This window comes from Phalacrocorax carbo, chromosome 1 (genome assembly GCF_963921805.1).
Source record: "Phalacrocorax carbo chromosome 1, bPhaCar2.1, whole genome shotgun sequence".
Lineage (NCBI taxonomy): Eukaryota > Metazoa > Chordata > Aves > Suliformes > Phalacrocoracidae > Phalacrocorax > Phalacrocorax carbo.
In genome coordinates, this window is record NC_087513.1 from 42,971,235 (window position 1) to 42,987,417 (window position 16,183).

Genomic DNA, 16,183 nt, shown 5'->3' on the forward strand with positions numbered 1-16,183 from the left:
AAAAACGTTCCTTGTCTACATTTAGGGAAAAAGCCCACATTAGTGTTTTTAAGGTTGAGACATGAAGTGAAAGAAAGCATTACTTTCGGCATGCAACTTTAAATGGGAATGTTATTTCAAAAATGTCACATTTTAAAGCGCGCTGTTCCACTTCAACCTTCTAAAGCTGTTTCCCATTTCCTCAGTAGGAGAAGAAGCGAAAGGGATGGGGTGGGAGGCATTTAGGATGAGAATTAGAACACAAATTTGGAAAGCCAGAAAGCTTCCAGATACTTAAAAAAATAAAGAAAACCTTTAAAAATATTTCTGAGGAATTAGTGCTGTTTCCCGGATGCTTCCAGTTTGACAGAGACACTATTTTATCACTTCAGTCCCTTGCAGAGAAAATCTCAGCTCATGAGCACTGTGTGGAGATGCCATATGGGAAGCTTTGTAAGCCTCTGGCAAATATCTGTATCAAACATGCACTTGTGTGGTGCCTTCTGCATGCAAAGCACAAAATGGCAATGAATGGAACCTCCCAGCACCAGCGGGTGGCAACAAATTACCTTCTCCACTTACAGATGGCAAAATTGGACCCACCTGTGCTCCTTGTAGCCTCATCTCTGAGGATGTAGTGTAAAATGTTGCTTCTCTAAGCCAGCATTTTGTGTCTGTAGTTAACAAGAGAAGGCTTGGTGGGAGGGATGATGAGCCAGCACCTGGCTGGGAGGAATGCGATCTAGATCAGGCTCCCGGGCCACCCTTCTGCCTGGGACTGTCACCCCACAGCTGGTAAGCATGAATACGCTGCAGAGGTACAGATGTTGGTATTGTATTTCTTTGGTAACTCAAGTCTGTCTACATTTTAAAACTTCTGTGAGAAATAAAAATGTAAATCAGATGTGATTTTTAGCAGCATGCAGCATCCTTCAGTGCGTGGTGGATCTGCTCCTCCTCCCGACACCCCTTATCATCACACTAACTTGCCACATTAATAAGCTTTATCTTGGTGGACCGTAGACCTGTCAAAACTCGAAGTGAGGAAGCTGGTTTTCAAGGACCAGTGAGCCGGACGATAGCCTTTATGGCATTCACCCAGGGAAGGCACATGCTGCAAAGCAGAAATGTAAATCAGTTCTTCCAAGGCAGACTGTGAAACAGGGTGACTGTTTTCAGGTCCATCCACAACGAAAATGAAAAATGGGAGCATCAGTCTTTCCCTTTTCACATATACCTTTCACACTCAATATTCTCCCTAAGTCTGGAACATTGGCACACCTTTATTGAGCATTAAGATAAATGGTACACACCATTAATTCAGTTTCATAATGCCATTACAAAACAAGCAATTACAACTATCTAAACTGAGCTTCATAGCAGGTAAATATGGGGAAGCAGCCTTCATTCACCCTATAGAGTCATTCAGTTCAAAACTATCCTACCTTCTAATTATTCAGGCGCCATGCAGAGTACTATGAATTCTTCCCCATGCACAGCAATTTTTAAGTGTTAATTTTTTCCCCAGCTATATTTACAGAAAGGTAGTTAAGATACTGCAACTGTTCCTTCTACAGACTCTCATCAATAACACTGGTCTCCCTCGCAGACACCATTAATAAATGCTGAATTTAGCAGCCATGTGCACAGACAAGGAAATCTAACCGCAGGATTGTTTATTGCCTGGAGCATCCACCGATAACAATAGAAGGGATACAGTATTTATGGAGATCTTACATGCAAGCTAGATTATGCATCCGTAGTTTAATTTAGCTCCCTTATGCCTAGGCATTATGATACATTTGCTAATTGCATGATAACATACGGTGTTTTCCCCATTTAACTCCTGCTTCAGTTGGTACATAGGATGCTCTGTGACGGGCAGCTGTTCAGCAATCCTCTTCTTCCAGCTCTGCCATGTAGGGGCCCTGTGTCGCTCTGATTAAGCATCATGCTGCATGAAATGGAGATAATCACTTCTTCCTCATGTGCTCTTCTGAAGCACGGGTCACTGGGAAATCAGTGTGCTTCACAAATATCAGCACAGTTATCTCTAGAGCTCTCCTGTGACAACAGGTATTATCCTATTTCAGAGGCACGGCTGAAGTTCATGCAGGTCTTGTATCTGCTGCAATACATGCCTGAATTTGACCCTAGGTCTGCCAGAAGTTACTCAGCCCCACCTCAGCAATCCAGTCTGGGAAATGAAAAGTGGACACTGGGTTTACAGGGTAAGTGCATGAAGCCTTCTTCAGAAAAGCTCTGAAAGTCAGCGAGCTCTTAACACCCACCCCTGGACAGGCTCCAGACTGTAACTCATAGCTTCCTCTGACTCCCAGTATAGATCATCTTCCCAGAGGAAAGCCAAAGCAAACTGGCAGGTTTCAAGTGGGTTTGTGCAACAGCCCCTGTACACAGGGAAATGGATAGCCCCATGTGCCATCAGCCAGAAGCAGACACCTAGGTTGGGAAGGGGAAACCAGTCCAGCTAATTAGTCTAGAAAATGGTGAGAAAACTGATTAGAGAGCTATGTGGTAACTATAGCTCTGCCTGCTCTACCTGGAGTACATCTGAGGACCAAAGTCTTCCTGGCTGTCTAAGCAAGCACAAATGCGTATATAAAACCAGCTCGTGCCTCAGCTGTGGGGAAAGGAGAGTGTTTCTGCCGAGGCCGCTCCTATCAGTCCAGTGTTACTGATGTTAATGAAATTCTTTGGCATCTACACCTGCCTGCAAGCCAGAGCTGGCCCAGACTTTATAGCCATAATGTTACATTAATGACTTCAGATGGCAGGTCATGTCATTAATTTCAGCAAGGTTGCAGCTGCAGGTAGAAGTGATCCTTCCTCTTTCAGTAACCGTAGAGGAGCAGCGCAGGAACATCCCACAAGGGACAATCAATAGACTGAGACAAATTAAAGGTGGCAAAAGGTATGGTTGTTGACAGAATAGTATTTGTGGTAAGAAATCTGTCAGTTTCAAACAATCTTGACTTTCAAGTGTATTTGTTATTGGATTTTCCATGCTTTCCATTCCCAGTGAGAAGCTTTGTGTATACCAGGCAACATATACAAATACTATGGGAGATTAAAACATTTATTATAGACATTTTTAATTGGGTGAAAGAGCCTGAGCACAAAGGAAATGTCTTTCTACATAATGATCTGGGGAAGTCAGTGCCCTAGGAAGTCATGGAGGACATGAACATTCAAATTACAGAGAGCAGGTATTTATTCCAATAAGAAGAATAAATAAATTTAGAACAGTGAACTCCTTTAAAAGTTAGTGTGGGTGAAGAAAAGCCTGAAACCTCATACTTCCAGGTTGAGTGACTAGGGGTCTAGAAAAGCTGTCCCATAACTCTATTTTATGGAATTTCCTGTACCTTTTGAAGTGCCTGCTGCTTCAAACTTGGCAGCTTGATCCACTATGGAAAAGCCTGTATCTCAGCCTGAATAGGATTAATCTCCCTTTGTATTAGACCTATGTAAAATCCCCTTCGGTCTCAATAAATGCAGCAATTTATCATGCCAATGCCAACTGGCAGTGTGAGAAACTGACATCACAAAACACAGTAGTAGCTGTGGCTTTTCTTCCTCCAAGGAAGAGCAGGAGTGTTCATTGGCTTGAGGGTAGGAAGACTCTGCAGAGGGATCTGGACAGTCTGGATCAATGGGCTGAGGTCAACTGTATGAGGTTTAACAAGGCCAAGTGCCGGGTCCTGCGCTTGGGTCACAACAACCCCAGGCAACGCTACAGGCTTGGGGAAGAGTGGCTGGAGAGCTGCCTGGCAGAGAAGGGCCTGGGGGTGTTGGTTGACAGACAGCTGAACATGAGCCAACAGTGTGCCCAGGTGGCCAAGAAGGCCAACAGCATCCTGGCTTGTATCGGGAATAGTGTGGCCAGCAGGAGCAGGGCAGTGACTGTGCCCCTGTACTCAGCACTGGTGAGGCCACACATCGAATATTGTGTTCACTTTTGGGCCCCTCAGTACAAGAAGGACGTTGAGGTGCTGGATGGTGTCCAGAGAAGGGCAACAAAGCTGGTGAAGGGTCTGGAGAGCAGCTCTTATGAGGAGAGGTTGAGGGAACTGGGGTTGTTTAGCCTGGAGAAGAGGAGGCTGAGGGGAGACCATAACGCTCTCCACAGCTACCTGAAAGGAGGTTGTAGTGAGGTGGGTGTTGGTCTCTTCTCCCAAGTCACTAATGATAGGACAAGAGGAAATAGCCTCAAGCTGAGCCAGAGGAGGTTTAGATTGGATATTAGGAAATATTCCTTTACTGAAAGAGTGGTCAAGCATCGGAACAGGCTGCCCAGAGAGGTGGTGGAGTCACTGTCCTTGGAGGTATCAAAAAACTGTAGATGTGGCACTTCAGGACATGGTTTAGGAGACATGGTGGTGTTGGGTTGGCGGTTAGACTTGATGATCTTAGAGGTCCTTTTCACCCTTAATGATTGTATGATTCTACGAAACTGGTAGTGTCACCTGCAGCTCATCTTCCACATGGTAGCCTGAAGCTCTGGGTCAAGGACTGGGAGGTGTGGATTTGATGCCCATTTCAGTGTAAGTAAGTGAGGTTTAAACCTGTTGCTCCCAGTTTTTACGAAACTATTCATTATGGTGTAGCCAAGATGAATGGGGAAAAAAGGCTAGAGAAAACAGAAGACAGGTTTACAGGAAAGCTGGGAGCAGGTCCTTTTAGCTCTGCCAGTTGAAATTGTTCAATTGCAAAAGGTAAAATTAATAGTCTAGAGAGCAAGATTTCAAGCAAGACCCTGACTTGTACCCCAGGAAGGTGCTGACTCTGTGCTCTGGGCTGCACCCAGGAGTAGTTTTAATACACTTTTCCATTAATCACTGGATAAAACTGGGAGGAGGGAAGGACCAAACCAGTAGAACAGGGCTTAGAACAGACTCTGGCAAAGTCACCCCCCAAACCAAAGCAGCCGATAGCTGGGATGGCATCACTCCTCAGTTCATTTTCACAAAGGCCATTGAGTTGACTTTGTGATTAAGGACCTTGCAGGCTCTCAGGCAAATGCTCGGGTTCCTGTAAATTTTCTTTGCATAGCCTGGTATTAAGGTGTTTTAAATAAAAAATGGATAATTTGCTTAATTGAAAAACTTGACATCTTGTCAACCACATTAGGTTGTAAACGGGATTTTCTCATGACTCTGTGCTCCTTTGATCAGAAATGCAGCAGAGTAATTAAAGTAGCACTTCTAGTTCCACTTACCTTGACTAAAACCATCTAGTGATATTTTGCACATGGTTTCTTTGTAGGCCACCACACATCAGCACACGGGGACTCTTCTCAGCTACTGCATGCACAAGGGACAGATGCCAGGCACCTGCACAGAGTGCCAGGCCCCAAGCAAACAGCATGGGTCTCGGCTTGGTGGGCCATGTGCCAGCAGGTTGTGCCTCAAACCCAGCAGGATAACATACCCTCAGCACTGCCATTCTGGTAGAGAGCACTTTTTATCCCTGGTCTAGCAAAGAAGAGAGAAATTTCCTTACAATTCACAGCAAAACCAGCTGTTACCTCCTCCCAGCTATGTAGGGTTGGCCTCACATCTATCTAAAGAAGCAGCCTCCTCCTGCAAGCAACCTCTTGACATGTAATTAGCTGTGCAGAAGGAGACACACACCCTTCCCCATGGGGCTAGGATGAAACCTTCTTTCTTGGCTTTGGGGGCTCGAAGCACATTTAAACCTGCCAGCTCTGATGAAGGTCACTGGGCTGAGTCCCAGCATCTGCACTTAATTTTCATGCAGAGCAGGTGGGGCCAGTCATATTTTGGGGTCCTTAAAGAGGTCGCACTCCCTTCTGTATGTATGCTGGAGTCTGTTGGGTTTGGCGACACTGTATCTTGTATGAGGCTTGAGCCAGCTGAGCAAATCCTGAAGTAAGTTATCAATCATCATCCCACCCCAGGGGGAAAAGGCTGTTTCTAGGTGCATGTAAGGGTCTACCTCCTGCTGCACACCCCTCCAGGTGCCACAATTCAGAGGGACACGTGTGCAAAAATTAAGGATCCAGGACATTTTTCTGCTTAAACAAAGTGGCATCATTTTAAGACCTGCCACCTGTCTTCAAGGGATTATGGCAGTCCAACCTGGAAGTGCTGTGAGCCTCTGTCCTCTGCATGGGGAATGAGACTGTTGAAGAATTTTAATGAGTAAAATCCTACTTCAGCTGCTCAACTAACTAAAATAACACTGTAAAGTAGGCTCTAAAACCTGTTCAGTTTGTATCACTCTGTGGCTGTTTGCAGGCTAATTCACAAAGGCTTTTACACAACAAATACTACAACCTAAGCCCTGTTCTCATTTACATCCTTGCAATTTCGTTGGAGGTCATGGGGTTGAATACTCTATCACATTGAGTATTAAGTGGGAAATGCACACACGCACACACACGCACACAAATAATCAGATCAGTCATACTAAAGCAGGACTGTTCCCTGCAGTCTCCAGAATTGTGCTGTTAAACCCTGAGATGTAGGGTTTAACAAAGGCTGGAGACCATTATCTCACAGTCTGTAACCACTTGCAATTTGCAGTCGGGGTTTAGCTGTATGAGCACTGCAGGATTTGGCTACCATTGAACTCTTTTAAATGTTACATTCACTCGAAATCTGACAGAGGCAGATTTTTGTCAGGAAGCAGATGAATGAGATGCTAGCATCTCGGTAATGCATGGATTTTTCAAAATTCAGAAGATTTACTGTGAATCTGAATAAAAAAAAGGCATCATTTAATATTTGGCACATCATTCAAACAGTACCAGTTCCCTATTTTTTTTGTGTTACACGTGTGTGTTCAATATAATTACACTTTTGTACTGTGTGTACATATTTTTTTGTCATGCATAAATGTGTGGCCTCATGTGGGACCTCTTTGTACAATTCATTCCAAAGAGCAATTAATAGTCTCTTTCCCTTACTTGTATCCTAAGTAGCAATATCTAGTCCAAAAACACAGTAGTAAGGCAAAATGTTCCTAGGGAATCTCTTTTGGAAAACAGGAAAACTGTATAGCTGTTATATGCACATAAATATTGCTTAAGTGTATAATTACAGGTAGGAAATTATTTCAAACACAGAAACATAAGAAACATCAGATCAAGTGTGATTCAGTAAAGGCAGCCCTTCACTGTGCTTTCCAGGAGGGGAAGCCGTCAACCTTAATCTGACATAGTGGTAGTTTCCAGAAATGAAAGAAAAAGCTGAAAGGGGGATTCATTTCAAACAACTTTTTAATCTAAAAATAAGGTCTCTTGCACAAGCTGTTCACCTAGGCTCCCTTGATGATCTGAGAAGTGAGAGAAGAGAACAAGAGGGAAACCCCACCAGGCATTTCATCCCTTCTTATAATAGGGTTGTCAGATGGAGTATTTTCTCCCGAAGCTACCAATTCTGATCACTAGCTAGAGAAACAGAGGATTAAATCCTTATTCTTTTTAAATGGCTAAAACAATGTGATTAAACCCCACCCTACGATACTTGCCAGAAGCCTCAGAGGGGTACCTGTGGACGGGATCTCAGGTACAGCAACTCAGCTTTTTGTTAGAGGTGAAATATCACTGTTCTTCCTCTGATCCACTGGAAACCCCTTTGAACTCCACCTTCCAGAGTTTCGAAAGGACTTTATTCTTCCACAGGATTTCAGTGGCTTGTGCTTGGACATCTGGCTTCTGCTGGAGTCCTGTGCCGCTGTGTGTCTTATGGGGATGGAGCCAGTTGCTCTGCACAAGCCAGGTGCGAAACAGCCAAGCAAGGTGCTCTGCACCAAATAAACACCATCTACCCAAGCTTGTTCCCTGTTGGGCGCATCAGCCTTATACAGCTCTAGATTTCTTTAACCCTAAATTGTTTATTTGCCCCAAATGATTCAAGACATTATTTCTGATAAATTTTTTTTCTGTTTTTTTTTTTTTTTTAAAAGATCTTTTTTCTTCATTCATGAAGCTGTTCATTACCATGTAGGTTTTTTAATATGATTCCCTCAAGCCTAAATTATCCATCACCTCTGTCTTATTTGGGAGCTTGTTTGGATTCAGTGCTGAGAACAGATAAGATGGGAGTAGGACCATTTGACCTCCAAGCATATGCTTCTGATTAGGTTACCAACTACCCTAGGCTTAATATCATTAGTCATTTAAGCATTATGACAACGTATTTATTATGGTTTTGGTTTAAACAAAGCCAAATGAACATGCCAATAGAAATTATGTCTTTTCAAAAGCCATCCATCCCCAGGCACCTCCCTCCCAGCTATGCTGAGGCTGCTTGCATGAACGCCCCAGGACAACACAGTATTGCAAAAGCCCTGGTACCTTGCAGAAACACATCCACGGGCCCCAAGCTGGCTGTTCTGGGCCAAGATGCTATGTGCGAGAGCATATGAACACCAGGATCCATGCTAACGTCTGTGAACACTCATAAACCAGCCTAATCTCACTGTATTGTGTTTCTCCAAACAGCCCAGCCACAGATGCAACCTTTGCTGTAATGGGGTCATGCCCTGCCTTATAGAGGATTGCTCCTCACATCAGATGCACTTGCAGGTTAGGTCTGTGAAGTCCTATTGAGAGGACTTGAGGATGGGTGTATCTGGCAATCCATCCTCCTTTCATGCCATGTTATTTCACTGTGCTGTCTGGAGATATATTTTAAAGATTTTTCTTCCTCCCAAATTACTCAATATATCATTAATGTTGCTTTAGATAGTACAGAAAAGGAGAGCTAAAACAGTAATATAATATTTTCCTCGTTCAATGAAAAGTATAAATTCTTGTTTGCTTGTTTTTAAATCAAAGTGTAAATCTGCAATCTTATTAGAGCGTGGCCTCTCTAAAAGGTTTTATGGTTATTTAAGAGGAATGTGGGCTGTAAAGAAATATGTTCATTATACACTTGGATGAAAAGATTTCAGTTTCCCTGGTTAAAAATGTACAGTTTTTGAAAACCACATTGATATGACATTTATGCTGAAGACTTTAGCATTCCTTCAGATTTTTACACCAGGGTATGGGTATGAACACAATGCATCATGATGGACTTTTGTAAAGCCTTCAACACAGTCCCTCACCGCATCCTTCTATCTAAATTGGGGAGATATGGATTTGATAGGTGGACTGTTCGGTGGATAAGGAATTGGTTGGATGGTTACATCCAGAGGGTTGTGGTCAACAGCTCAATGTCCAAATGGAGACCAGAAACAAGTGGTGTCCCTCAGGGACCTGTACTGGGACCAGTGCTGTTTAATATTTTCATCAATAGCATAGACAGTGAAATCGAGTGCACCCTCAGGAAGTTTGCAGGTGACACCAAGCTGAGCAGTGCAGTTGACACGCCAGAAGGACAGGATGTCATCCAGAGACACCTAGACAAGCTGCAGAGGTGGGCCTGTGAGAACCTCATGAGGTTCAACAAGGCCAAGTGTGAGGTCCTGCACATGGGTCGGGGCGACCCCTGATATCAATACAGGCTGGGGGATGAAGGGATTGAGAGCAGCCCTGCCGAGAAGGATTTGGGGGTAGTGGTGGATGAAAAGCTGGGCGTGTGCGCTTTCAGCCCAGAAAGCCAACTGTATCCTGGGCTGTATCAAAAGCGGCATGGCCAGCAGGTCAAGGGAGGCGATTCTGCCCCTCTACTCCACTCTGGTGAGATCCTACCTGGAGTCCTGCATCCAGCTCTGGGGTCGTCAGCACAGGAAGCACATGGAACTATTGGAGTGGGTCCAGAGGAGGGCCACAAAAATGATCAGAGGGAAGAAGCCCCTCTCCTATGAGGACAGGCTGAGAGAGTTGGGGTTGTTCAGCCTGGAGAAGAGAAGGCTGCGGGGAGACCTTATTGCAGCCTTCCAGTACATAAAGGAGGACTATAGGAAAGATGGGTGGAACCTCTTTATCAAGGTCTGTTGTGACTGGACAAGGAGTAATGGTTTTAAACTAAAGGAGGGTAGATTTAGACTGGATATGAGGAAGAAATTTTTTACAATGCGGTTGGTGAAGCTTTGGAATGGGTTGCCCAGAGAGGTGTTAGAGGCCCCATCCCTGGAAACATTCAAGGCCAGGCTGGACGGGGCTCTGAGCAACCTGATGTAGTTGAAGATGTCCCTGCTCACTGCAGGGGGGTTGGACTAGATGACCTCTAAAGGTCCCTTCCAACCTAAACCATTATATGATTCTATGATTTTATGAAATGGTACAAGTAATGACAATTCAGGCTAGACAGCCAAGGAGACTTGATGTCCAAAATTTTCCTCTTCATTGTTTAGAATAATCTCCTGCAATTATGAGAATATAGATCTCTGTGGGCTCACCCCACTGTGTCAGCACACCCGTTTGCTGCTGCTTAGCAGGAACTGGGGGCTGTAGGCACTGGGGCATTTCTAGAGGCATTTATCTCAAAGTCACTAAAGGTGACAGTGAGAGCTGGGCTGTTTCCGGGCCGGATCTTGATGTTTCTGTGCAGGCTTGGTGTAATGACTATTTTCACTCTGAAGATTTTTTTATTTTCCTTTGCATCAGGCATTTTTCAGACTTTGCATCATCTAAAAAGTAATTTTCTCTCCTTACATGCTGTGCTTTGGGTCCGTCTATGTGGTTCTGCATTTTTAACTGATTAACTAATACAGAAATAACTGCTGTTCGCTACTGCAAGACATAGGTGCCAATCATGGACCTATACTGTTCTGTGCTTGGTATTATCTGAGTTCTTTATTACTCTAAGCCCACATTTAAAGTTTTTTCATGGCAATATATAGGAAGAGTACTAAAATATTTATTAAAAACAGTTTCAGCTCCTTGGCAAATTAGCGTGCCATTTCCAGACTGGCAATGTCTGCAATGGATTTGCCACCCTGTCTAGTGAAGAAGAGGAGATGTCTTCTCTCATGGCAACTTCTGCTCCTGCTCTCATCAGTGTCAATGCATCCACAGAAATCACTGGCACAGCAGCATCTTCTTACGTTGTAAATAAAAACACCCGACAAAATGCCTTACAGTTTCCCACAACGAGTTCATGAGATGCACGTGGCAAATAACTCCTATTAATGGCAAGGAAGCAATGTGTGAAGCTCCGGTGAACTGAAGAAAAAATAGACTGAAATAAATTGGCAACGTTGCAGTCTTGCTTGATTCGCATACTTAAATATTCGTGTCCTCTGCACTTTCTCAGCAAGAATACATAATGTAATCAGGAATAAAATGCAAATTTCTAGCTAAGGAAAGTAACTGTTTTTTAACAAAAGGAGCCAGAAGTGACTCGTGTGATGCTGTGCCGGGACTGACAGAAATACCTTTGGTTTACAGCACTAATTACACTGTGATCTGTTTTTCTGTTGTTTTGGGCTTTTGTTTTGTTACTTTCATCTATTCAGTATTATAGAAACCAGGTCACATTCAATGTCATTGCAATCTTTCTAACTGTTCTGGAGAAAACCAGTACCATTTGTACATCTGGCTGAGGGAGGTAAATATGGAGGGTGAAGCAAAAGGAAAAAGATGGTGAATGTCATCTACAGAAGCAGAAAACTTGCTCTGTGTATATCCCATAAATGTTTAAAAGTTTCTATTTAGAAGCATCCCTTCTAAACTGATGATATGTTGACGTAGCCTGTGTTTGATCTTTAAGATATCACTGTTAGTGTCATCTATACATGTGAACCAAATTTCCTTTGATTTGGCATTTAACCAAAACAGAAATACCCAGAGGTTTGTTCTTAAAGGTAATTGCTGTAACTGCCTGCCCTAAAAGATGTGCCCTTTTCGTCACACCAACTTCTGCCATCCATTTTGTCTGAAGGCTTGTAGGAAATGAGGAGATCCTTTGCAATCCCTTGTTTTACCAGTCTGGGATTGTGAAATGTTTCTTGAAATTAGTATGGGACCCACAGAAAACTGTAGTTGCAGGATCTAAAATGAAGCTCACGTGTTTGCTAAGCTTTAGGCACAATATTGCCTGGTTTAAAAGGGATTTTCCTTGTAAAACACTGGAGGACACTGTCCTCTCTGGCATGCCATTATTTAGCTTGCTCTTACTGTAGCTACTACATTCTGATCTAGCATTCCTTTTATACGAGACATTTCTATTGAAGTTAATGGAAATTGGGGGTGTTCAAGGAAAGGAGCTCTGTTTTCATGTTTTAGCATAAAGATGCAAATTAGGACCAGTATTAAAAACCTAACAAAAATGGATGGAATTGTGAAGCAGAGTTTGTGTTGGATAGAAACAATTTGTTCTGACATTTTGAATAAACATTGCAAACAAATCAGGATCTTTATTATACATACCACTTACTGTTGAATAATCTGGCAAAAAGGTAGCCGCTATTATGGAATAGCTTTTTAGCTAGCGCTTTCAGCATCAATTTTGAGCTGGAATTAGGAATTTAATGGAGTACCCTTCCATGATGTTTGCGTAGAGGTCCTGTGGACAAACTGGGAGGATGCATGCATTAAGAATGGGTTTGGTCCCTTAATAGGAAAAACAAAATTTAGGTGTCTAACTTGAGTCCAGACTCCTGTCGCAGTCAGTAGAGGTCTAATTCATGTAGAGAGTGCCTTTGCTCACCCTAAGTGGATGCATCCCAGCTGGCCAGCTGACATAACCCTCTGGTCTCCAGTGGCAAAGCTGACGAGACCTCCATGGGCTATCATGGGGACTATGACAGTTCTCTGAATTACAAACCTGAGTTTCGGTGTCATAACTAGAACTGTATTTCACTCCCAGAATATTTCTGTCATGCGTGCATCCTTATTAAAGGGTAACTCGGGCTATTTCCAATTGGAAGCCGAGGAATGCAATTAGTATTTTCTACTGTCACAAAATTAGTGCCTACTCTTCCCTCTATATCTGTGGGGTTGAGTCTGTCTACCTGGTGCTGGCTGCCACGCAATGCTCAGCCTGGCTTCTGCTGCGCCGTCAGGGTCACTTCTTTCAAGTGGCTCCTTGCGTGGGCTCCCAGCTGGCCCAAGAGGCTGAAAGGAAGCCCCTTTCCATACCATGTCATGTGCTGAGTTACTGAGTGTTTTAGAGGTTTCTAAATCCCTGTTTAAAGTTTGCATCCAAAAGAAATAGAAGGTCTTGTATTTTACTCTGAAATAACTCCTGGAGATAGGCCAGACTGAAGTAAATGGAAAAATAAATCATTTGGGGGGGGAAAAAAGCCACACAAGTATTTACAAAATCTAATCTGTAAGTGGACTTTGAGTCTGAGCTGTTCTTATGTGAATTTAGCCAGGAAAGAAAACATGTAAGTCTCAAGGGAGGTGACTAATGTCAGCATGAGTCTGTAGCTTAGGGCCTACAGAAATTATTCTCCATGGTGCTTCTGCCTGAAATGTAGTGATTTATATATAAATGATCTTATGGCAAGCAAGATAAGATGTTAAGTACGGGAAAAGTGAAAGGGAATGAATTGTGGTAATAATGTGAGATGGGAAAAAGAAGATGCTGACTCAAAAATTCATTTTCTAGGATAATTTTTACTTCTTTAGTTACAGAAGAACTTAAAGCTTAGGCAGATGGTCACTGATAATGGGTGTCAAATTATGGACATGGATGTTCTCATAATGTAAGGGCAGGCAACCCACTGCTGAAGCACCAGCAGTCCTCCCTGGTGTACGTTGCAACAAATGCCCTCTATTGTCTGTGTTCTGGTTCTGTGTATTTACCCTAAGTGTAAGAGCTTCTGGGTGGACACGCTATCAGAACAGCCCTTAGCCTTGCAGTTGTCTCAGCCAGTGCTGGGGAGGTGTCAACTCAACAGTAAAGTAGAAAGTATTGGAGACTTATTATGGAAAACATCACATTTGCTCTGTAATTTTCCTCCATGATATCCCTTAGAAAAACCTCCAAAGTGATTCTTCTATTCCTACAGTCCTTTTTCAAACCAAGGGGAGTTTTATCTGACTCAGGACTTAGGACTTGGGATCCTTCCTGCCTAGGGTGAATCCTGACCACTCTGAGGCCAATGGTAGACATGTTCTTGGTAGTCTGTCCTGACCAGGTAACGTTTCTCCTGGACCATGGAAAATGAGCTAGCTGCATCCCTGAGTTGTGGAGCAAAAGGAGACTTGCTTTCAAAGGAGTGTTGTAGAGTCAGAAACAAGATTATACCCTGGAGAAAATCAGTTCTCCTTTAGCCACTACTTCACAGCTAAAATCTATTAGAGATAGGTAAATATAGCTAAAACATCAATGGCAAAGTAGCATATGTTTTAATTTGTAGATCAGACATAAATATAATAATAATAATTACACAGCAGTTACAGTAAAATTACTATAGTTCCATGTTACCTGCAACTACTAAGCAATATAGGCTGGTTACTACACGACAGTGTGATTACAGCATAGGCTCAACAGGGTTTTTGTATGTGGGGTCTAAAAATACACTAAGTGATCAGAAAGTAACTCAGTGATAGAGACAACCCCAACTTTTAGAATCGGTGTGTTCAGGGAAGTAGAGCCAAAGTCTAACTATAATGTAACTGCAGTACAATTCAAGAGCAAGTTGAAACCACTGCATGATGTAGCCTTAAAACAAGATTTTGCAATGTTAAAAAGTAATGTAGTTAAACGATGCAGAAATCTTTATGGTTACATTTGCTTCATGGCTAGAGTACAAAATGCTAGTACAAGTAGCCATTTCCATGTGTCTGGAAAAAATCCCCCAAATCAGTATCAGTTCTCTGAATAGTCAATGTAGGTCTGCAAATTCAGGATTGAAAACCTGCCTGACCGCAAAGTGTATGTAATTTGTGTTTGCATTTTTTCCATGTCATGCCACGGTCTCAGAAAGGGAGAACAAAAGCCATGCAGGATAGTAGCAGACTTCCAGATGAGTTCCAAGACCTGGGAAAAATACCAAAATAATAAAGTAAGCATAGAAGGGCCTTATGTGATCTACTGTTTCTCTCAAATAACCGTACACAATTATTTCTCCTTCCAGCCTAAACTTTTGTTTGAACCATAGCATATAATTTTGTAAGACGTTCACTCATGTTTTAAAAGCTGCAAGTGAAGGATCAATTATTATTTACCCTCCTTGTTGAAATGGAAGAGTTTCTAGGCTGAGTTTGTCTGGCTATGGTTTACAACCATTGGATTGCATGTCTTTTTCTATTAGATTGAAGTGTTGCCAGTTGTGAAATATCTTTTGCATGTAAGTTCTGTTACACTGTGATAGAATCACTTCTTACCCTTGTCTTGGGTAATCAAAAGAGGTGAAACTTCTGGATTTTCTCACCAGAACACACTTCCCAAAACTGAGCGTTCTTCCCCAGTTCTATTTTAATTCCCAGGTATAGCAGTATAGCATCCCTCATCTCCCAACCTGCAGCATCTCTGGATGCCCTGGGAGCAGGAGTAACCACTGTCTTGGCATTAGCTTATCCTGCCCATTGTCCCTGGGACACTGAGCCTCGCCCCGCCACCGGGGCATGGTAGCAGGAGGGAAAAACCAGAAGTTGGAAACATAGACAGGCCACCTGAGAAACAAAAGTGACAGCTGCATCGACACTCATAGTGAATTTTGTATTTTGAAGTAATAAACATCATGTACAACAAAATGATGTTATTTCCTTACTCCTCCTTGTCTGTTTTTGTCTGTTTTGTCTGTTTATACAGTGACGGACATGGTTTGCTCTTTCAGCTATCATGTTGTTTTGCTTATCTGTTACAGCTCCTAAAAGCCACTGCTTCCTCTGATATGACTCCCTCTCCCCCTTATAAATGGGATTTATTTTCTCCTGAAGAATGACCTTACATTTGGTTGTGTTGAAACGTGCATTCAAATGAACGCCCCCTTTCCAAGTGACCCTGACCTATGCCCATCATCTTTTCTCTCTTCATTGTTTTCTTTTTATTTGCTACAAATCCTATCAGCAATGATTTAATATTTTCTTCAAGATCATTGACAAAGATATTGAAGGGGATAAGAGCAGCTCCCTGGAGGCTTCTGCTCAAAAAACCCTTAGCCTTTCTGAGATCTACGAACTGAGCAATCCCTAATCTTTTTAAAATGAGTCTGCATTGATTTTCTTGTACAGCTAATTTTTGCAGAACGTTATGAAGGACTTGCTCTAATGCCTTATAGAAGTTGGGTAACTGAATCAAATTTGTGATGTCACAAAACTTTTGAGGTAGATTGTAAAAATAATTTAAAAAATACTATAGTGATTGAATCA

General features: G+C 42.7%; 1 long non-coding RNA gene across 2 annotated transcripts in view; it reads left to right on the forward strand.

Annotated features, from left to right (window-relative positions):
- LOC135313109 (uncharacterized) overlaps positions 1-16,183 on the forward strand; it is a 48,737-nt gene that overhangs the window by 9,158 nt on the left and 23,396 nt on the right. Inside the window, exon 1 of one of the 2 annotated variants that reach the window (XR_010372702.1) lies at positions 12,773-14,874. The exons of the other annotated variant lie outside the window; for it this stretch is intronic. This is a non-coding gene — a long non-coding RNA (uncharacterized LOC135313109). Of the gene's footprint in view, positions 1-12,772; positions 14,875-16,183 lie in introns of those variants that run through there. 2 annotated transcript variants of the gene reach the window in all.